General features: G+C 36.7%; 1 protein-coding gene across 2 annotated transcripts in view; it reads left to right on the forward strand.

Annotated features, from left to right (window-relative positions):
* Positions 1-24,583, forward strand: part of ARHGEF3 (Rho guanine nucleotide exchange factor 3) — a 137,325-nt gene that overhangs the window by 75,519 nt on the left and 37,223 nt on the right. The window lies entirely within an intron of this gene.

Genomic DNA, 24,583 nt, shown 5'->3' on the forward strand with positions numbered 1-24,583 from the left:
TTATCAACTTGCGTGGTTGTATGAGAAATTTTATTTCAGTTATGTCGGTGGTTAATGCTGGCGGTGTGAAACTCTGTACCGTGATATTAATACAGTTGTGAGAGCTACGTGTGTCACTGCTGAAGTGATACGCCTATCACAGCTGTGCTACTCTATCATGTTTCAGATGTGAAGACATCAGAAAACGTGTTTTATAAAAACTGCACAATAATGTGTATACTTTTCTTACAAATAGACTGTTCGTGATGTGATATTTTTGTTTCTGAAAGTAAGGGTGAAATACCAACTTGTTTTATTATTAAAAAAAAAATACTACAGTGATGTCTTCTTCCTTTAAAAATAGCTATCACTAAACTGTGTTGATTTTGGTGAATGTTGAATCAAAGTATTAACAAGTGTAGTTATGCAGTAAACTGCATGTGAGTTGTTTTTCATGTAAAGTTGTGACATAAGGGTACACTTGCATTTATCATTTCAAATCCATGGAACTAAAATAGATGTAGGAAAATTTACCATTCCTTCTGTTCAGTGTTTGTTTGGTCAGCTGTTGAGCCAGTTTTACCTTTCTGTAGACCTCTCATGTAGTACAGAAAGAAGTTTAAAATATAGATAATAAAAGCTGCTTTAAGTTTTTTATTTATTAGCATGTGTCAAACCGACTGCTGTGATTAATGATCAGATTTTAATTTTGGTTTTGAAGTATACCTGTTCTTTGAAGAAGCAATTACATTTAAGGGTTCATCTGCCTGGATGACTGCAAGCTCTTGCAGGCACTTCAAGTGGGCTGGGTAGAATCCGGCACTGTTTTGGAGGTCATAAACCCACAGTAGCCTAACCTTGTCTCTTAGTTAATACTTTAATGTTAGTTAATTGCATTAGGCCTTACATTGGGCCCAACTTCAAAGGAATTGTTATTCCTTTTAAAGGAGTTTTAAAGGGATTGTTATTCTTCAGTGAAAAGACAAAATTGTGACTATTTAGTTTGGACAAATTGGGAGCTTTTTAGATGCCTGACTCTGATCTGGGATGGAAAATGCTGGTTTTAACTATTTTATTGGTTCTGCAAATTATTATTATTATTAAGACAATCATGTAAAATTATTTTTTGTAGAAGCTCTTATGCTGCTGTAGAAATACTTGGATAAGTATAACTTCTGTTTTGGCTACTAACTAAAGATTTAAATACACTTGAAAGGTACAGTTCCTGTTAATAGGTGAATTCTTAGAGGAGGACAATCTAGCTGAATTTGGCCCACAGAAGTAAAGACGGGAAGCACAGGGCAAAATGAGGTTCGTGGTTTACTGATAAGCAATAGAATGTCCTTAATTTCCAGCTGTTAAATGCTACTTAAAATTTATAAAATGTTATTTCTTCCTTGATACTGCTTTTCTGCATAACTATTATTATTGGCAAGACAAGTGAATATAAACATGAATTGGAGAAAAGATAAAGCAGTTAACTAAATTTTCTATGCTGATCTATGAGACAATGACTATTAAAATTTGGATTTTTGTAAATCCCTGCTTGAGAGGGATCTTATCAATAAAATGTGTGAAGGGCTGTTAAGAAAAGTAATTCCTGCTACCTTCAATGAGTAACTTCACTACTTAAATTTAAATGCATACCGAAGTCTGTATTCTTAAAAAATTGTAGGGCGAAAAGGAGCAAGAAAGGAGTGGATGAAGAAGCTTGAATCTTTTCTTACAGGACTTCAGAACTGCTCAGGACAGCAGGGTGGGGAATATCCTGTGAGGATATAATGGGTGTGGTATGCAGCATATCTTGAAGAATGGTCAGATTATTTAAATGAACAATTTACGTATATGCAAGTTGATTTATCTATTGTGCTTGAGGTAGCCTCCAGCCTTGTCACCACTTCTTTCTGTTACCAGAAAGTACCCATTATCTCATGCTGTACAGCCAGACAGAATATACTACATCTTGTGTCTTTGAAACTTACTTTGCCCTGTTCAGCATGTGATACGGTGCTCTCACCACTGATAATAATTGGTGTTAAGGCTAGTTTGCCTCTGGCTGTGATAGAGGGCTTAAACTGTCAGGGTGACTTGAGAGGAAAAGTGCCTCTGGTTTGGAAAATCAGCCTGGCATGTGACCTCAGAACACCACCCTCAGTTTTTTTAGCTTTAGGTAATGGTTCAAGTGTGCCCATCAAAACTTGGTGCTGTTGACATTAGAACAAGTTGGACAGGAAGAATTATGCATTTTCTAATGACTCATGTTCCTGCCAGTTGAAATCATCCTGGTAAACGAGGGCTATCACCATTGTGATCCTTCTGGATATGACTTTTTTTTTTTTTTTCTTTCACATCATATTTTGCTGATGGATAAAACAGTGTGGGTAGGCATCTAGATTGAACACCTGCTCCTTAAGTTCCAAGGGTCTCGTGTCATTAGAAAATTAGAGTCCTCTAGCTGCACTGTGGAGTGTTGTCATGTGAAAGGGGCAGTTGGAATCCAGCAGTCTGTGGCAGAATACTTCTCTGTAGAAGCATTTTGTTCTCTGTGTGTGCTTAAAAAGCATAAGAAAAGGGAGACATGCTGGAAGATGTTATTTATACTGGAGAAAGATGTGTCTTCTGTCATTTGGGGTTTTCAAAAAGAAGGCAAATGTAAAAAAGAATCAGTTCATACCTCACAGAAACCAACTGTGGTGGTGTTCTGCAAGATCACCTTTCCGTACTGTGTTGCTCTCCACTGTTTGTATACAAGGCCCACAAAAGTGGGGGGTAGGCGTGGGGTGTGGGAAGAGGAGTCTCTAGACTAATCAAAAGTTTGGAACAGTTTCTATATAAGAAACAGTCAAATATACTGAAACTTATATGAAATCAGATATACTGGGGGGAAAAAAAAAGGTGGGTAATGAGTTCTATGAAATACAATCAGTGTAAGGTTATTCGTTCTCTTGTCATTAAGGGCAGAAAATGAAACTCTTCATAGATTCATGTCAAACCAGAAGGGATGCTACTTCACTGGCATGGAGTGGCAGAATTCTGGCACGGTGTTCTGGATACCGGAGGTTTACAGGAGTTCAAAAAAGCAGATTGGACAAATTCATGAAAGAAAAAACCCATCAGGAGTTATTAGACTGAGTGAAACCATCCATCTGAAGAAATCCTTGAGCCTGCATACTTCTGGAGTCTGGGAGAGTAAACTATGTGTGTATCACTAGGTGTTTGCTCTGCTTTCGCATCCTTCCCTGGACAGCCGTTTCTTACCATTGCTGGAAACATGGTACTGGCCTCAGAGACCCATCCTTAGCCTGAGTCATAGCCATTCCAAGATGACTTTAGCCAATACACTACCTTTTTATCTTCCAAGCAATGACAGTTTTGAAATGACGTAGTGAGGGCTCTGCACTTAGCTGCAGCCTTTGGATTGTAGCATGATGTAAATAAGTAAATGTTCAGGTTCCTTTTTCTAGCAGCTCTCTTATGTCTTTGTAAAGATGTGCCAAATTGCTTATACGTATATCCTCAATGAAAGCATTTATTTTCCATGGCAATGGCTAGCGATGTAAAAATTTGAATGCATGTGTTCTTTATTGTGGATTTAGATTGTAACTGGGATAATTCTATATTACTAATTTTTTACAGATAATATGTATCTCAGACTGTAATAAAATTGGGTTTTTTTTATTAAATAGTGTATGTATTTAACAAATCAGCATATTCGACTTCCCTGTGCAGCACAATGAGGTGAGTGCCTCCAGTTCAGTTCTGCCAGCTCCCTCAGCTGCTGCTGTAAGGACGCGCTGGCAGCCGCCTCCTGCGGTCACTCCGTGCTGGCTTCACCAGCATCGCCTCGGGAAAGTCCCTCTTTTTTTTATTTTATCCTTGCCAGTGGAAAGATCTGGCCATCTTTTACTCTAAATTCTGCAGTTTGTATAAATGCATCTGTTCACCACCTTTGTCCAGGAGAGGGTGGGGGATGGCAAAGAAAGAGGATATTAACTCTTTAAAGACTGGACTGCTTCATACTGTGGAAAGCAACATACATATGGGTCTCCTGCCAATTTACATCATCTGTCTACAATATTTTTATAAAAACAGATTTTTTTTAATTTTTTTTTTTTTAAATTTGTTTTATGATGACCATTGCTAGACACACCTGTCTTGTTCAGGGAATCAGTCATAAAGAGAATTTCCTTTCACAGGAAATGCTGGTTGGAGCTTTGCTGACTCAGGACAAGGACTGGTAACCTAATCTTTGTATTTGTTTAGTGATCTGGACTGGTATTGATGCTTCAGGAGTTGATAAACTGGCTCGTTAAACTGACTGATTGGTCTTGGCTCATTTCCTTGCCAGTTTAAAGAAGTGGATTTGTAAATCCCTTTAATGTCAGATAGTTTGTGATAACTTGTGACAGATGTGGCCAGCAGACTCTGAGGGCTGAGTGCATGAACATACAAGGCCACTGATGTCTGAAGTCTGACTTAAAGGAAAATGTACGTATTATCTAACGTGCTTTTATTTATGCTGGCCTCCATCAGAAGGCTTAACTTGTGTTCAGTCTGTGCAGGAAACTCAGCCTGTAGTGTGTTTCACGCTTGTGCTCTTAAAATGGTGATATGTCTAGATTTGCCATAAGCATATTGATTTATAGACATTATATAATTAACGTGGCTTACGTGAACTTAGATTTATAAATGTCCCTTTAAAGCTTGGAGAATTGGGACAGAGAAGCTGAGAGAGCTTTAAAGATGATAGAAGGCCAAGTACTTTTTTGTGTTTAACCCCCCTAGAGCTCTACAGTTCTCTGTATTCCTCTCTGTGCAGACACTGTCTCTCCTTATTTAAATTGTGAGCTGCTTCCTGATTTTTTCAGCCTGTGCTTTCAATCCTTGTTGCTGCTGCCACTTCTTTTCTGATACCCAGGCTTTGAAAGGTGGGTCTTCAGTCTGTGCAACCTCCTTCTGAATCTGTTGGAGTGCTGGAGCAGTGTAAGGGTTTGTGCTCCTCTGTTAGGGTCAGGTAGCCGGTTCCTCAGCTATGTTCTGCACCTTCCTTGGAAACAGGGTATTCATTTAGTTTCTGTAGGACAAGTGCTCTTTGGGAATTTTGAGCTGTTAAATAGAGGTAGTATATCACACTAAGCAAAGTGTTTGTGGATACTTACCTGGAGATTTTTATGTAGAGCACTCAGCAAGGTCATTAAAAGCAATGTATTTTTGATGGCCATTCCGAAAGGGGTAACTACAAAGTAGTTGAAATCTTGTAATAGTGATAGATGGTACTGTGTGCCTCATGAATCTCAACTCTGTAAAATCATAAGTAACTCTGGAGATAGCCAGAGCAAAAAACTGGTAAAACATAATACAAAACTTGAACTTTTCAGAATAAAATTATACTTATTTAAGCAAAATCCAGTTCAGAAGAAGAAACAGGGCGATGGTGTGCAGTTCTTCTCTGCAATCAGTTGAATGCAGAATTTGTTGTAAACTCCTGGAAGTTGCTTTTTTTTTTTCTTGTTATATTGTGGGGAAGGCACAAAACAAATACATGATGAACTAAAGTAAAACACTTTTATAAAGAAAGTCAAATTCCATATGCAAAGCCTCAAGTGTTATTTATTTTGCTTATATAGAACAGTTATTACTGAAAATAAAACTTTTCTAAATGGTCATCTGTTAGGGCATTCTGAACTGGAGAAGTCTTACTGCTCATCTGTCTACTTGCAAGTTAATAAGATATGCTGCAATATAAAATACAAACAAAAAGTTACCCAGACTTAAGCTATATTTGCATACACTAGATCAGAGTTCATTAATTTTGATTGCTTTTAGTGCTGAGTGATCACTTGTTATGTATTTGAGAGTCAATATAACTGAAATATTCTTTGACCTAATTAAACTTAATTATAAACTCAATATCTGGTTGCTAAAGTATGGCGAGCTAGCTTTGAAAAGCTTAGAGAGGATTACTTCTACATTAGTTTATCAGAGTTGAGGTAATTAAAATATATATTGTATCTCGATGTTTTTGCTTCCATAAATTCTGGTCTGTTGCATTGTTCATAGTATGAAAGGCCTTCAGCTTGCCCAGTAAGATGTATACAGTATGTTTGAATTATGCATGACTTCAATATTGCTGTATCACAGAGGCGGTCAGTGCTCCATCGGGGTTCAGGCTTCATTACAAAGTGACTGTTCTTAATCCGTTATTAATCTGTCATATGATTGTTATAGACAAGACACTGTCTGCTATTGGTATTATTTGGAGTAGTGTAATGTCATTTATATTAAGGCTATGTTTTGATATTCTTTTGCTATTTCTCATTAAAGAAGGCCTACAAGTGCTCTACTGGAAAAATGTACAAACTGCTGGTTATGCTGCATTCTTTTTTTTTTTTTTTTTCCTTGCATTCCGGAATGGTCTCAGACTTCCTGTGTAGTGTTGCAATACAATTACTCTTTATTTACCTGAACAGCTTCTCAGAATTTGGCTAATTGTTCCAGTAAATCTTAGATTATTCTGGTGAAGATCACAAATGTGTATGAAGTTGGGCATCTTCAATACAAATCTTCTATACAAATATGCCAAATCCTTTGGAAATATGGACCAAACTGTCTTAAAACATACTTGTGCAGCTGGGAACTAAGAAAATGGTCTCTTGTATGAATTCACTCAGTTTCTAGAAACTAAAGCTGATCTGTAGTTACCTTGAATGAAATATGGTTGATAAAACTAACTTTCTTTAAGGTTTAATTCAAACTATAATAATATCTTACTGTGACTTGCTAGCATCTGTTTGCTCCTATTTAAATTCATATACAAGATCTAATTTGAATACAGCATCCTTTCCTGAAGTACAAACAATCTGCTGACCTCAGGGAAATTGTTCACTTTTTTTCTTTTAAGAAATAACATATGGAAGAAAAAATACTTTGAATGATTAACATATATGGGAAATTCAGAACAACTCTGCCCATGTGCAAGACTATTAAGTGATCCTGTATGTGTTAAGGTTTCCTCCTTTTTTCCTCTTGATGTGCAGTGTCTTAGTATTGTCTTAGTAGATTGTTTTAGTAGTTCTAACGTGCTATGTATTTCATATAAAACAAGGTCTGTTTACAGACAAAAAGGAAAGAGTATCTGAGTAAAGAATACCTACTATTTAACAGCGGTCTGTAACAGAAAAATGCAAAATTGGGACCAGAGAAGGAAAATGCAGTTTAGGGAGGTAGGCTACAATCATCTTGGGCAAACTAATAAAGCTTTAGGAAAATAAATACTATAAAAGTAATAGTGTACATGAATAAACAGTGTTTATAATATTTATTTATATGTGTAATATATAAAGAAATATATACTTAATATTCATTTATGACAGCATGTTAAAAAATGATCAACTAAATGAAGAAGAAAAATATCAGTCCTTCTGAATACCGTGTTAGAGAAATTATGTAGTCTTTTTAATGAAATAAAAGTGTGACCAGAATGAGCATTGTGGTCTGACAGAGTTACTGAATCTGTTGCTGTATCAGCAATAGGTTTGACATAGGCAAAGTATTTACAGAGAGACTTTCAGATGTTATTTAAATGGAGTTTATATAGAAGTTATGAATAAAATTTGCAAATTATATTTTTTCAGGGAAACAGAAATTGCTTGTGCCTGCATTAACACAGCTCTGTCACCGTCTGTACTTGGTCTTTTAGTGGTTGATGTTTTGGTAGGATTCATCTTGCCTACCTTTTGGCAGCTGTAGCTGTGAGTTATCTAGATTTCCTTTATACTTGTAAGATTTGGATTTTGTTTTACCAAGAACATATAAGAGAGATCAGCTGAATCTTGTCCTGATACTGTCTGTGAAACATATTTCGTGGCAAAGGGAAGATACTCCTGAAGATACTGGGAGGAAAATATAGGTACAGGTTCTAGGGAGGTTGCTGGGACATGGGTGTGCTTGAGTAAGAATGCATAAACTGGTTTTTGAGCTCATGGCACAGCTGCAGGACTTTTTGTTTCTTTTTCTAGCATTCCCTCTTCTAGTTCTTTTTATCTTCCAGCTTATTGTAATGGATGCCCTTTTGACTAGACTAGACAATTTCAGTTGGAAGGGACCTACAACCATCATCTAGTCCAACTGCCTGAGCAGTTCAGAGCTGACCAAAAGTTCAAGCATGTTGTTAAGGGCACTGCACAAAGTGTCTCTCCAACACTGACAGGCTTGGGGCATCAACCACGTCTCTAGCAAGCCTGTTCCAGTGTTTGACCACCCTCTCAGTAAGGAAATGTTTCCTAATGTCCAGTCTGAACCTTCCCTGGTGCAGCTCTGAACCGTTCCCACATGTCCTATCACTGGATACCTGGGTGAAGAGCTCAGCACCTCCCTCGCCTCCTCAGGAGAGGTCACCCCTCAGCCTCCTTTTCTCCAAACTAGACAAGCCCAAAGTCCTCAGCTGCTCCTCAAGGACATTCCTTCCAGCCCTTTCACCAGCTTTGTTGTCCTCGCCTGGATGCATTCCAGTACCTGAACACGTTCTTAAATTGTGGGGCCCAGAACTGCACACAGCACTCCAGGTGAGGCTGCACCGACGCTGAATACAGCGGGACAGTCGCCTCTTTTGACTGGCCGGTTGTGCTGTGTGTGAGGCACCCCAGATGCAGTTTGCCCTCCTGGCTGCCAGGGCACACTGCTGGCTCGTGGTGAGCCTGCTGGCAACCAGTGCCCCCAGATCCCTTCTGCAGGGCCACTCCCCAGCCGCTCCTCTCCCAGTACCACTTACCCCTGCTTTCAGGGCTGCTGTACTGAACACAGCTAGTAATGGCAGGCTCCATCTAGCTGAACACTTGCTGGTTCTGCTTCATGGGAGATCAGTAAGTGATAGGCAGAATTACTGAAACCATGTGCAAAATAAGGGCAGACCTTAAGGGTTTTCCATCATCAAAGTACATGAGCTGTAGTTTGCCTGACTTAATGTTGGAACAGTCTCACTGAAATAACTGCTAGAAGTCAGAGGAACTACTTAGCCGCTTGAAGATAGATAAGCCTGTTTGTGTGCTTCGCTGAATTGCAGTATCTGTAGAATTTAAATCCCAGGCATCTTGTAAAATCTTTGAAAAATTAGAAGATGCATTAAGTGATGTATCTCTGAAGACACACATCTGAACAAAAGGAAGCACGTCCACTTGCTATTCATGATCTTGACTAAAAAAGGGGGAATTAGACTAAACAAGTTGTTATACTGTTAAGACACGTAACAGTCGAGGAAAAAAAAAAATTCCAGAGCTGAGGATGATTGATGTAAACAGTAAAAATGAAATAGAAATGCCTGAGTTAAAAAATATCTGACAAATTAAATTTTTTGTGTGTGCCCCTTTCTCTGCTTTGAGATTCCTTCTTTGTGCAGTTCTTGGCATTGGCATTCTGCAGACTCTGAGGGGGAAATAATGCAAGGTTTTGTGGGGAACTCATTGATTCCTAGAAAGTTGGATTTTTTTTTCTTCTGATGTTTTGGGTTGGTTTTGTTGTTGATTTGTTCGTTTGTTTTTTTCTGATGAGGTGTGCTCAGTACTACTGTTCCTAAACTCAAATATGCATAGCTGTGGAGCAAGACAGACATTGTGAAACCCCTCACAGGAATCTAGGGATGCCGTTCAGATGCTGCAAAGCTATTGCTTATACTTTTGCCATCTGTTTTAGTTGTTGATCACATACTAAATTGTGATTAAAGTCTTGGGGGCTGTAGAAGAGTTGGGATGGAAAACTGGAAACAGATTATACAGATTCTTACATCTAGTGCTTTTTGGTGAGATAACCATGGTGTGCAATTTTTTTCTTCCCTTGACTATAATGGCCAAAGAGAAGAACAGGTTTTGCCTTCAAATCAAAAATGTTTCATCCAAAAAAATCCATTCAGTTTGTACACTTTGTTCCATTGAAAAAGGAAAAAATTGTCTTCAAATAATAACTGCTGGGAGTGTTTGATGTAGTCCAGTGTTTACTGAAGTCTGGAGTGGAAGTCAGGTCAGGATTTCATTGAATTAGCATGGCTGTATACTTTAAGGTCCATAGATCTGTAAGGCCAGCTACATTTTTGGCTGTGTCTCTAAGACTGACCAGCCGTAACAGGAATTTAAGTTTGTACACAAATACACTGGTACGTCTCTGTAACACCCTAGGGTTAGGATAGGCCTCATGAGGGCATTTGTCCCATCCATCTCTCTTGATGGTTGAATTAAATGATAATGAAGTTATTAGAGATATTTCTGCAAGTTTTTGAGAAGCATCTGCTGTTTCTGCAGGTAATCCAGTCTAGAGCTTCTCTGTGTCTGCTGTTAACAAGATTTTCCTAGTCACAGACTAGTTTAGGACACTGCCTTATACCATACATGCTAGTTCAGATCAATGTAAGACTGTAAAATCTACTAAACAGGTATGAACAGGGGATCCTATACTACACTTTTCACTGTAGCCAGGACCTACTGATAAGCAGTTATTTCAGATGATGCCTTTTGCTTTACAGGAGTTAAAGATGATCTTTTCAGTGAAGTAAAATGCAGCAGTAGTTGATCTTTTGGTTAGGCAAATCAGAGGAGGTACTATTTGTTTCAACAAATGAGAAATTAGAAGTAATTTTATTAGTATGTTGGCCTGGTTTTAATTAAATACTAGATTGTATCTGCCTGTATCTTCTGAAGAAACCTGTTGAACTAGGTTGTTTTGTTGTTTTGGTTTTTTTTTTTAAACTGGCTGCATTTTAGTAGGAAAATCATTATCAAATAACTTCTTGAGCAGGAACTTAGCAACAGGAAAAGCAAAGATGAGCCTCATAACTATAAATGTTATCAGTACTTTGTCAGTAGTAGTATTACTGTACAAAATTTTTTGTTAGATACTTTCTACTTTTGGCTGGTAAGAGTAGGTTGAAAAAAGATAACGAATTTTACACAGGTATTTGAGGTTACGTGGTCTACTTGGCTTGTATTTATTTCAGCATGAGCCTTAAGTTTTCTGTGTAACCTTCAATGAACCATCTGACCTCTCTCTTGATCAGATTCTTATCTGCTAACACAAATAATTATGCTTGTTTTCTTAAACTGCTTTGTGACCAGAATGCAAAAAATTTGTCGAAGAGTGTTCTGCACTGCCATTGCTGATGACTGACTGGAAGGGCTATATACCAGTGCAGGCTGTTAACCAAGGTCACTTCAGTGCAGTTAGTGTCGGAAGACACAAGCAGTGAATCTTAAAAGTTTATTGTAACAAAGAAGTGTAACGTGATTTTCCATAGATGTTTCACTAGTTTTCTCTGGGGTTGTCTTTCAGTGCCATGGTAATCTTAGAATATTACCTCTGCATAGCAGAAGTAATTCCCAATTAATTTGGTAGCCCTTAGGTCCCCTTATCTCTCGGGGAAAGTTGTTTGGTTTTTTTTTATTACTTCTACCATTCCATTATTACTGTAGCTGTGTAATCTGGACAGCTGAAGGATATCTGCTTACAGCTGCTGACTCACGTTGTTATGCAACTGCACCCAGCAAGGAGGGGGAAAAGCCTCCAGCAAATAGAAGCTCAACATCTATTTGGAAATGCTCTGAGTATTTTACAAAAAATAATACATTACTGTTGCAAGTGTGTGAATGTGTTTCTCAATAGAATATTAGTGTGTCAGCTCTACTGATGAACAAAAATGAAGAAAAAAGAATTAAAACTTGCAGAGCAATATGCTTGGTGGTTACGCTACAACCACTAACATAAAGGAGGCTGAGCAAGATAATTTAGTTACTTTTAGACCTACAGGCCATGAGCCTATAATGCACATGGCATTACAGGACCCTACAAGTCTGCCTTACAAAAATTAGATTTTTAAGATTAGACTGAGATTTTTCAAGGTTATTCAGAGCACTGGACTGTCATAAAATTATCCTACCTGCTTGAAGATAGACCATCTCCAGTGGTAACTTCTGAGATCTTTACAGTTACTTGAACGCGTTCATTTAAATAACCACAAAAATTAGCCATTAGAAAATACAGTCCTTTTGCTGTGAACCTGCAAGGTTCATACACGTAGTCTTCATTCAGTTCTAAATGTGCAGGGTCAAATCCAAATCTGCTGTTATATTGGAGGATTATTTAATTTACTGCCTCTATACTCTCTTCTGTTTTATCTGCTCAGTCGGTTATTAGTTGGATTAAAAGATCTATTCTTTTAATTTGTCTGTTAATTCCTAAAGCAATGATTGTGTAACAACCTAGCTGATATTTTTCACCACTGTTCTCAAGGAAACTAATACTGCAAGAATTTGACTGTGCCTTAGGAAATGCTGATACTTTCAGCTGCTATTCGTGTACATATAATGTATTATTTAAACTATATATTTGCTTTGTGCTGTTGATAAGAGCTTGCCCTTTGAGTTTTGTTTGCCTGTAAGAGCTTGATCCCTTCATGGAGGAGGGATTTGCTTGATTTATCTCAGTAATCTGGCTTCTTTAGTGAACATTTGATAGAACTGGAAACTGAACTGCAATCTTTTTAAAGCTCTCCTTCCCAGAGTGCAAGCACTTTAGCTGCCAAAGGTATTCCTTTGCACTATTTGGAACTGTATGCTTTTTTTTTTTTTTTTTTTTTAAATGATGCTTAGGTAGTGATGGATGCATTTATCTGCATAGAATTGTCAAAGGTGCTGAAGCATTTAATTTCCAGATGACTGGAGGTAATTTACTACTTTTAAATATCTACTGCTGGGTGCTTAATTGTACTACTCAATTTTAACTCACTGTGAGAATGTGACTGACTTTTGTTTTTCTAAAAATGTAATTCAGAAGACTGCAATATTCCACTAGTCTTTTTTCTTTAGCATATTGATTAAAAACACTTTATGAATTCTTGTGTATTTCTTCATAAAACTGTTATAATTTGAGATTTTTCTCTTCCAAATTCCGTTACTGTACTTTATGTTTGTAAAGAAATGTAAATTTTTCATCCTTATGTGTTTAGAACAAACTTGATTTTAATATATGTAGGGCACGAACCTGATGATGTAGCATATTACAGATGAGTGATTTATCTACTTGTTAAAGTAGAATAAAGCATTCACGTGCTGTTTTGAATATGAAGTTTATTCTATGCCAACTGCATATTACTGAAAAGTTGAGACAATTTTTAATGGTTTTGTGTTACTGTATTGAGGATAAATAACTGACTTAAAGCTATCGAGAATTTGTATTAAATAAGTCAAGAATGTGTTCCTACTGTTGTAACTGTAAGCTATGTAGAAACCCTGGTAATTACAAAGAGTATCCACAGCATTACTAGATTTACACTTTGCCTGTTTAAGCCTAAAATTCTGATTCTGTGATTTTTGCTTTTCTGTGTTACAAGGTAGTTCTTCAATGAAATGTAAAAACCGGTTATGTGTTACCCGGCCTTTGTTGAATACATCTTTCAGGAGATCTCAGTCACTTATCTTAGGTTTGAATTATGGGACATGCAAATGAAAACATAGGATAGTTGAGGCTTAAATACATAACCTTGGTAAAGAGCTTTGGTGTTCTTTTTGTAGCTGTTACTTTTCTGTAAACAGTGAAGAGCTTTGAAAGTAAATTAAAACTAATTGCAGGCTTCCAGGAGTGCAGTAATTAAGCAAATACAGGCCCTTAGCTGGAGGGGGAAAAGTTGGCACTAATTTCTTCTTCCTGGATGTGAAGTGAAGTTAATGGAATTTCTTCCAGAAACCTTTGATTTCAGCCAAAGGATTGTGTGAAAATATTAACGAAAACAAGGTGCAAGTTTTAATAGGCACATGCTCTTATTTATTACTTACAGATATCTGTGTGTCAGATCTGTCAGCATCTAAATCCGATATTTTTGTGCAATGTGTATCTATTGTTGGGTCTCAAAGCTGGTCAGTAATGTGTACATGATGGGATGTAAACAGGATGGGACTTTGGAAGGGGCAAACTGTGCGAATGGATTTATCATGAGAGCAGAAGCATTCTTCTGAGAGTCTGCACTACTGTTTGTTATACCTATTAACTAGTTACTAATTAACCATTAAGCAAAGTTCTGGAAGTATTTATAGGTAGTACAGAGTAGTTGGATGAAGTTTTTCTCGCCTCTTTTATGAAAGCACCTTAGTTGCTTCTTAATTAAACCAAATGAGTCAATTCTGAGGCATAAAGCTGAGAGTTGTCTGAGCATTGTTGTATTAGAATGTATTTTGTATACATTATTTATTGTATGCATTGTGTTATTTCTGAGAGATTTGTTGTTTTCATATTCTGTTGTTTCTTGCTTACATCTGAGGCATGTTAATTTTGCTCTTTTTGTGACTTTTTTCTTTTGTACCATAACTTCTTAGAATAGCACAGTGATTTCCTGAGCACTGTGTGAAATTTGCTCTGAATTCAAGCAGCTTGTGTTTTCTGATGTTTGAAGACAGTTTTGGTATTGGAGTTATATCTCTTGCCAGGATACACAGCTTTTTATGCCCTTTCATGCTTATATTACATTTTTAACAGTGTTTAGATAATGAACTTGCTGCCCGTGTCTATGTGGAATTGGCCAAAGAACTGGTGTAGAGGCTGAGTTTGTGTCGATCTGGAGTAATGAGACTATTTGTGGTTATGACACGTTTCTCATATGAACTTCATGTATCACTCGCTCTGTGGCTTCTTTTCCTTGGTTATAAGCTGATGAGCTTATTTATCCTTAGTGATACTAAGAAAATTAATGAAATTTAAAGAACTATACAAAATGTTATTAAAATGGAAACTACTATTCCTTTATTCTTTTATTATGTGATTGGAATTGAACTTGCTTTGCTTGCAGAATTTCAGGACCTGCTGTGGTTGAGATAGTCTTTTGATGTAGGATGTATAGCTGTGAAAAAAGCAAAGTAAAAGCAGTGCCAGGAAATACTTCAGTACAAATGTGTTAAAATAGGTTTAATGCATGAAGTTCATGAAATGGTATTCTGTTATATAGTAAGAAGGAAAAAAGAAAAAGGAAAAAAGAAAAAGAAAAAAAGAGGGGGGGGAAAAAAGAAGGGATAAGAGCCATTACAGCATGGCTGAGATAACAGTGAATACTGATCTCTGTCTGCCAGAACATTTTCTAGCCAGCACCTGCATCAAATTCTCACTTGATTTTTATGTATCATGTTAAATGGGCACTTTATTTTACATTTACAGAAGTTCCAAAATGCACTAACTGTTCAGAGAGCGAGCTGAGGATAACATGACCCCTTTGTTGCCATTGGTCATCTGTTGTTCCTCTACCTTGTATTTTTAAATTCAGTGATTTTTTTTTTTTTTTTTTTTTTTAATGGGATTAGATGCATAACTGTCAGCTTTTGCCTAACTCCTCAGCCAGTTAAGATAGTACGCCTCTGGAAAAATAATTTTCCTCATGGCTTTCTGGGAGGGAGACGTTTCTTTTTTGTTTTTTTCCCCCTGTATCTGAGGATAGGAAGAATGAATGTTCCCTTCCATTAAATGAGATGCTTTGTTTCCAAAATAATTTTTTAGTACCAATAGCATAGCTGTACTGTGATTCTTACTGTTGTCATCTGTCTTTTAGTGGTATTTATTTACATTAGCAGAAAACATAAATAGTGTCAACTTCTTAATAATTTTTTGTCCATTAGCTCAGCAGTGATGTATCTCTTGCTAGATATATTTTCTCACATTTGTCACTTTGTGCTCTTTAAAAATAACTTCCTCTTTGTGGTATTCACTGTTTTAAGTAGGCTAAAAAACCGCTACAAATAAGAGATACAGATGAGAACATCTTAAAAAGCAATTCTTAACATTAAACAGACCACAAAGTTTTAAATATACAGTGGATTTACTGGTAAACCTCTCATCTTTTAGTTTCTTTGGAGTGACCTTAGTTTCAGAAGCAAAGAATCGGTGAATTGAGCAGCATTTACTTTTTTTCTTTTAATCTGATGTGTGAGGTCATTCCAAAATGCAAACCTATATGCAAGTGAGAAAGGAGGGATTGACAGAGCCTTTGTAAAACAGTCCTGTGGTATATGTAGGTACTGCTACACCGGTAATGAAGTGATGACATATTATAGCTTGCATAACCTCCTACTTCTTAAAAGTAACTAAAAAATGAGTTAAAATTTCCCATTTGGTAAAGAAATGGGAAGTGGAAGTGGGAAGAAATGGTTAATGGCAGCATTCATCTTTCTTCTCTTAAAAAGTTTATCGGAAAAGCTAAAAGGTTCTAGCTCTTCCATGTGGAAGCTTCTGTATGGGAAAAGTAGGTCTTATCTTTGAGGATTATAAAAGCTAATGAACGAACCATTTATTGTTTTCAGGTTACTGTCATTTTCTAATACAGAAAAGGTTTGAGCCAGCCAAGCTTGCAGTTGGGATTTTGGAGTGGCATTATTTTGGTAGAGGTGTTTGCTCAGAACTTCAGAAGGGAAGCTTCATTCAAGAGAAACAATCCAAAACAAAGATTCTCTAACATTTATTGAGGTAAAAAAAACAGCAACAACAAAAAAAGGGACTTACAATGAGACTCTCTCTGGTACTAGAAATATTCTTGCAAGATCTGTTGTTACTTAACAATAAAAATAAATGGAAAGAAATGCTCCAAACCCAACTGAATATTTTTTTTAGTCTATACCTCTCCAAAGACTGTTCTTTAAAATACAGCAGTTAAAGACCTGGGCTCATCTCTGGGAAGGTGGCTTCTGCTGAACAGTAAAAGCTGATCAAGAAGAGGGTTAAAAAAAATGACATTCCTGTCATGAGTTGGTGAGTACATGGAGCTGACGGCATTCCTAACCCCGGCTTTCCAGCTGAATTAGTATTTGAAATGTTGATTCTGTGTACGGAGAGGTTCCAGCTGAGACTGTTCGTAACAGCCACCTGAATCGTATGGCTTTAGACAGATTATTTAAAATAACTCTAAGACTAAAGAGACTAAAAATGTGAAAGACTATTTCTTTATTAGGTAGGATAACTATTCGTACTCTACCTGTTTGTTCAGGTAATAGCTTAGCAGCTGAATGAGAACCCAAACGGTAAAAATTACTGCTAGAGGCACTGTCATCTGTTTGTTAATTTGCATTTGGCTTTACTATTTTACCTTTCCACATTTTGTACTAATAGAACAGTATTAAAGAAAGCAGCAATGTTTTTCTGTACTGCTTGCTATGTTTAATTTTATGCTGCATTCAAACATGTGCTGGTTCCACTCCATTAATTAATTCCAGGCTGCCCATTACAGGAGGCGGCTGAAATAGGAACCTGTTCTGGATGTTGACACATGCCCTCCCCCCGGTCAGGTGCGACACGCTAAAGCTGTTCGTGACTCAGTTGAACAGGAAGAAGTAACACTTTTAGATTTAATTAAGACAAGGTGTCTTTAAAGTTTCTTCCCCACCCCCCTCATCCTCCAGTTATTTCCTGATACATTTTTGGGGCCAACTTTAGCAAGTTTAGGAAGGAACAGGTTTAAAAAACAGATGCATGCTTCCTGAAAAGGACCATTAAAAACTTCCACCCGGTTTCACAAACAAGACATAATCCTCATCATATAAGAACTGAATACAGTAAAAAAGAAACTGTAGTCAGATATTGGAATTTGTTCACATATGGAAAAACATTTAACAAAATGATCATATCAGCATCTTAAAAGCTGTTAAACAAATACATTCTCTCTTAGGAATGTTTCTTTGGTATTCTTGTCTTTTTTAACTGGTGAATACTAGGGCCATATTGAGTTTCATTTGATTTTTAAAAATTTATTTGTATTTTACTGTCATGTGAACTGTTCAGTGACTTTGCTAGTATTGGTCACCTCACAAGCACAACTGTTATTAATTACTAGAGAAAAAAAGTCTAAACCAGTAGTCCTGAGATTATAGATGGCAGACAGCACTGTCCCCGAGATCACCTTAATGTTTCTCGTGGCCATATGAAATTTAGAAAAGAAATTCCTAATTACAGCCCTGTAGTTGTCAATAAGCACATCACTTGCTTAACACTGTTGTCTACGATCCCTAAAGTTTGGGGAGTAGCAGTATAAAATCTGCATATCTTTTATTTCCAATGAATGTCTGACTCCTGAGCCGATCTGTTAGCAACAGGTACTTCGAGATGTCTCTATATGGCTATATCATGGTCAGACGGTGAAACTGGATTTGTACTGTCTATTTCTGTGAGGTTAGACAGAGGATGACAAACATTGTACAGTGTTTCTGATGTAGTTTTTCAGCATGGTGTTTGGTGACATTTTCCTACTGAGTTGGAGATGAAGTCCTAATGAAAGCTGCTCACTTCTAAACACCAGAGATGGAATCAGGATGGATTCATCAGGGTTAAAAATTTTGCTCTTTCTGTTTTCTTTTTGCAAGAAATACATGTTTTTGTAGTAATTTATTAACTGGGTTTCTCTCTGTTACCATTATTTTGAAAACTTGGCAGTATCTCACTCTGAAGTGCTTTCTCATAGCCTGGATACAAACATAAAATTTGGCTAACGTTTTTTTTTTTTTGATTGCATTGAATCTTACAGAGGGTGTGGGGATATTAAAATTCTGACAGAAATATTAGATCAGAAGCTGATTAATTTAGAGGATTTTGCAGCTCAAACATTGCAGATGTTGAGAAAGTGAGGCCAAGTGATGATTAAAAAAAAACCCCAAACACCACAAACAAACGAACTTCCCTTCCACCTCCCAAGCTGTTTATCTTGTGGAAATAATATCTGAATCATAATTGTGTTGTAGATATACCGTAGATATCTAAGAATACAACTCGGGGTGGGTTGGTGGGAAGTACAATATGGTAGGTAGCAGTTGTGCAACAAGTGTATTGCTGCAAGGCATAAGACTATGGTTCCATGAGATCTAGCCTGGGTACGGTATCTTTCCCATATGTGTGCGTAATATCAGACAGGTGATTCAGTTTCACAGAGATCAGGGAGGCTGCTCATGTTCAAAAAGGTCTTTGTAGCTTCTTATTTCAGCTGTTTGGCTTATTCATGTGATGTGGTTAATATATCCTGCAACAACACGTTTTAATGCACATCTGCTGTTAGATAGCACGTACTAAAATAAATGTAACTTCCTGAACTAATGAAACAGGTAGATTCCTATTGTCATCAAACTGCAGTCATTTTGGGAGGATAGATATCCTTTATTTTAATACAAATACCAGGTTTAGAGGAAACAATTATGAACAGAAGCAACAGAAGCAGGTAGTCTCTCAATGTTTGTACAAAACCAAACCTACCGAATTCCAGAGAAGAGTATGTAATAGCATAACTGCTTTTCTATTCCAGAGATGAAGTGCATTCCAATCTTTATTATACAGCTGGGCTTTTATGAAGCTGTCCTTTCAGCCTTTCGATTTTGACATTTTGTAGGACTTAAACACTTAGGTTTTTTTCTTTGTGAATTATCACTGCAGCTCACTTAGGTTGTCTTTAATATCCAGTCTATGCTTTCCTCCCTTGTCCTGTTCTATTTTAGGGAGGAATGGAGCAGCGAATTGAAGGACACCTTGCAGAGCACACTAAGAACACCTGTACCAGACAGCACACTTGAAGTACAACATAACAATTAACAGTTTGACTTCTGCTTTACTGCAGCATGTTCACGTGCCAGCACTCTGCTTGTGCTTTTTCTTCTAATTGTTTGGTACCTTGATTAGACTTTTCATGATTTAATTATCATAGCTAGAATAAGGTAAGGCACTGGAATGTATCATGCTTCTAATTGATAATTATACTAGAAATCAAAATGAAGGCCCTGTATCCTGCAGCCTGGAAAAACATGAGTTTTGACCCTACTGCACCTTTTACTTCCCTTTTCCTCTTTCAACTTTTGTATGTGACAGAATATTTTTTCCTTCAACCTACATTAGCAGTTCTGGTGGTTTATTTTTATGTCGATTTCTTTATTCCTTTCCTCTCCTATGCAGTAATTTTTATATTTAATTCACTTTTTACTAAGGGGAATGTAAATCATTGCTAAGTCAGTGAGATGGCTTCCATTGGTACCACCTTCTGCTATCGATATCTCTAAATTCGCCTAGGTTACTGATACTCAAATTGCATTAAATTATACCAGTGCAGTGTTTTTCTGATATGGGTAAACTGTAACCTGCTTGGAGTTCTGGCAAAACTTCCTTTGATTTCAGTGTGGCCAGCGTTTCTCTTCCATGGTTTGCCCCTCTCTTTACGTCTAAAAGATGTAATACAACCAGAATGTGTTTTTTCTGTGGTTTGGGCATAGAAATACTTTGTTTATACTGTTCTTCAAGGCAACAAAAATCATAAACAGTTGAAGTGCTTGCGAGTCATTGTAACTACAGCAAGTTTAGTTACTAGAGAAGTTATGTCATCTTGTTCTCTTCTGTAGTAGCCTAGAACTCACAGACAAAATCACATTCTGAGAGTTGAAGAGTGAAATAAGATTTTTTTTGCAGGAATGTTTTTATTCAAGATCACTTGCATCTCTGCTTAAATTGTTGCTTTTGTACAAGAGTGAAGGTTCAGTTAGGTAAAAGGAATGTGTGGGAATTTCACAGTGTGCAGTGTTGTGTATAGTTTGCTGGTGGAATATTCATAGGACATAGTCTTCAAAATAAAAAATTGTTCTACCTATCAATTACGTGATATATATTACCACACATAAAATTCAGATACAAGAATTCATTTAATGCAACAATGCAATCTCTTCTAAAATTCTTTTGCTGTGTTCTTGAATGGCAATTGGATTCACCAGAGAATCAGGTCCTTTTATATGCCCTGAGTCTAATTTTGCATATTTATTTCCACGTCATCATTAGTTTCTGGTCTTTCTTATTTACAAAGCTAAAACTTTCCTCCAAGAACTTACTATGTTGTGTTTTGATTATTGCAACAATCTTTTTTTCCTGACTTTAACAAAACCAGTTTTGCCTTCCATGTATATAGCCAAATGTTATTACAAAAGCCATTTTCCGAGGTGAACATTTTGATCCTGTTGTGCTGCTCTTTGCATTGCTCTAACAACTTCTAATTTTCATCAAACAGAAACTACAAAGGCTTTTGAAAGGATAGATAACTTATTTATCCCCATCCCACAAATCATTCTGCCATTGAAGTGGTTCACTGTTCCTGTCTTGTCTAGAATACCACCCTTAATCCTTAACTTGATTTTTAATTTGTTTTTTTTTTAATCTGTGTCCTTTTTTTCCCCCTATACAGCCTCATGCTTTCAGAAGAACCCTCCTCAAAATTTACATGATGGTCAGAGCAAACTTGACCTTGGGGTCTGAAACCAATGACTGTTCTTAAAAGTATATGGCCTCTATATCTTTTTTTCTGTTTTCTGCTAACATGTATCATAAGAACAAAATAATTTTATGGCTATGGCTTTGTATTTAAGTCTCCTCATGCTGTCCTAAAGTCTCTTCTGTTAACACTTTACTATTTACTAGGGCCAGTATGTTCATGATCTTCAGGGATTTGAAGATACAATGTTGGACAGCCATGTAATTTAAGACCAAACCCAGTTATATAAAAAAATGAGAATGTTTGCTAAAACATATGAATATTTCATCTTTCTTTTATGTCAAAAAGTATGTTTTCAATATTAATAGATGCAAAGATTCTGATGCAATTTTGAGTGGTTTCTTAACTTTAAAAATAATAACCACTATTTTATGAGTGGTGGTAGGAATTACTTTCTAGGACTTTTTCTTCTTCATTTACTGACTGTCTCTGCTGTCTGACAAAGGTAACTGTGGTTGTTAGGAACCTGTGTAAAACTCATCATTCTTGGGAAATGGAACACTTACAGAGGACTGTGTTTGCAGATTTGATAATAGAGATCATGCAAAAGTAGGAGATACTTGATCTTTTTGGCATATAGCAGTCTGTGGTTAACAACTTGACCAAAGAGGAGATAGCCTTCAAAAATGCTAGTTAGCATTCTTGAACCAAAAAAGTAGTATTCAGGAAAACTGTTTTCTTATGTATATTTTTATGTTTCAATTAAAACTTGTAGTAATTTCTCTACCATATGGGATTACTTCATTATGTTTACACATGGGAAGATAGTTATTTTGTAACTTTGGGTTATAACAAGGTTTTATTTAAAGTAAAACATTCCTGGGAATGGCTTCTCAGTTCCTTGATTTTTGATCAAGGGGTATGAACAAAGAAATTCTGTTCTAGAGTAAGTTGTTGGGGTCTGTTTGAAGATGTTATGTCCCATTTCAACTGTCTCTTAAAGATTAGTCACATTTTACTAATGCCACATCATCTTTAAGGTCATACATCTACAATACAAGTGGTACTGGGGGTAGGTTAGTTCTGTCTTTTGTGGATGCATTATCAGTTTTTGCAAGGACACTTCTTTTTGAAGTTATACCATGGTTCTTCCTCCCCCCTCATAGGGAGAGGATGTGAGTAAGAGAAAGATGATTTAATTTTTTTGTGCTCATTTTTGACTGACATTTGTGTGCAGTGTATCGTAGCACATGGGAATTGAACAACATTTCTAAAAAGTTTAAGGGGCCACAATAGGGGAATGTTGCAATTTGGATGGTCATTGTGATAATTTGGATTATAAGGCATTGTGTGATGTACAAAACTCTATTCATGACCAAATGTGGAGGTTTTCTGCATTGGGTTGTCAGTGAGCATTGTAGTGCGAAAGAAGGCATCTCAGGTTCAAGATTGCTCTACTGTAGTTGAGATATTAGACTGTTCCTACTGTTTGTGAAGCATGTAATAGTCTCACTGTTTTGCTTGACTGTCATGCCTCTTTTCCATGGATGTCTTGTAATCTGTGTCAAAGAACTGTAAATTGCTTAACTTTGGGTCTAGAAACACTGCTGGCATTTCCTTGGCTATTGTCTAGAAAAGGGTACATCGTACTTAGGAGAACATGAAATCAGTCTCAAAGTTTGTGTTCTAAATATTTATTCAAGAAGCACAGATCTTCTCTTAATTTCATGATATATTGGCAAAAATAACTGACTAGAAGATGAGTAACAGTGCATGGTTGTTATGGAAATTAATAGGTGGGTCTGTTTTTAAAAATAAATAAACAGAGCTTCTGATCCAAAATTTCCATCCAAAAAAATGCTGACGGTATTCTTTGGGTATGATTTCATAAAATAACTTAAGCTGAGCTAGCAGTTCATAGCTATTAGAAGGAGAAAATTTACCCTTTTCCCTGTCCTGTCCTTGTTTGTACCTGCGCGCTTTCCCTTCATTTTCCTTCAGTGAGTTTTGGTAGTTTTCTCAAAGTACGATAACCTGTTCAGCTCACAAAATCACCACAAAAGATACCTGGCAAAATGAGGTATTACTGTGGTTTTGGACAGCTGTGGACCTGCGTGATGAGTGTTAGAGTTGGCATAAAGTGGCAGGAAAGGACTACACAGAGAGGGCACAGTGCCAGTGGAAGAGCATGAAAAGAGGGAGGAGGAGGTTTATACTTTTACAAGTGGCAGATTTTTAATTCGCCTCAGCCATACTGTAGAATCATATACTTTGTCAGCACTTTGAGACTTTATTTGCATTTTGAGTACAGCACTTCCCAAAGTAAAAACTGATTCTAAAAGTAATAAAACCAATAAAATATTAATGAAAGGTAGAATGGGATTAACTCAGTTAAGTTCTTAGCACTGGGGAGAATCACACTAAGAGATAAATGTATTAAATGTGTCAAACTGAACAGAATGGAATGTATAACAAGATATGAAATTTATACAACTAGGTAAATAAGTGAATAGGAAAAGAAAATGCAAAAGGCTCAAGTCTTGTTTTCTGGCTGCTTTTATTTCTGACCTGAAGGAGGATCTATATACCTGAAAGCTCTTCTGTTGTTTGTTTGGAAGGTTTTTTTGTTTTGTTTGGGTGGTTTGGGAGGTTTTGGTTTGGTTTGTTTTTCTCCCCATTTATATAATTTGGTCTAAGAAACCATTGTAACCCCAAACTTTGCTTTATATATTGCAGTTGGAGGGGATGGTTGGAAGAACAATCTAAGTGGCATTTGGCCAGTATTACAGGTGAGATCAGTTATAGAGTGGGAAAAGTTCCTGTTGTTTCTTAATAGAATATAATTTTCTTCTTGCTAGTGTCTAAGCATACACACATATCTGAGCATACAGCAAAAGATTACAAAATACTGTCTTCTCTGAGGATAAATATTATGGAGTTACTCATGTAATATAAATGTTATTTTAATAAAATTTAATCAAAACAAAAAATAGACCACTACCCTGATGTCTTGGTAAACATTGCATTAGAGATGATTTCTTACAAAGAAATTTGTTACTTAATTCTCCAATCAGCAGGAGTGCTCTGGAAAGAAATTCCTGCTCCCACGCTGCCTGTAACTTAAACAAAAGTATTTTATTTACATTTAAACATCATACAAGGTGTTCCAGTAATTTCCTCTGCCTAGAATGCCTTTTTCAATATAAAGTTTCAGGAAGGGACAATACACTGTGGGTTATCATTTCACCCTCTACAGAACCTGACTGGCTGTTTAAAATCACATTTATAAATCAGTACAGTCCTTCCCACCTCCTCCTTTCTGCTCTCCCCAGGGAAGTATACGCAGACAAGTTCAACCAACTTCTTTGTTGT

This window comes from Athene cunicularia (assembly GCF_003259725.1).
Source record: "Athene cunicularia isolate RWA chromosome 12 unlocalized genomic scaffold, athCun1 chr12_part1, whole genome shotgun sequence".
Taxonomy (NCBI): Eukaryota; Metazoa; Chordata; class Aves; order Strigiformes; family Strigidae; genus Athene; species Athene cunicularia.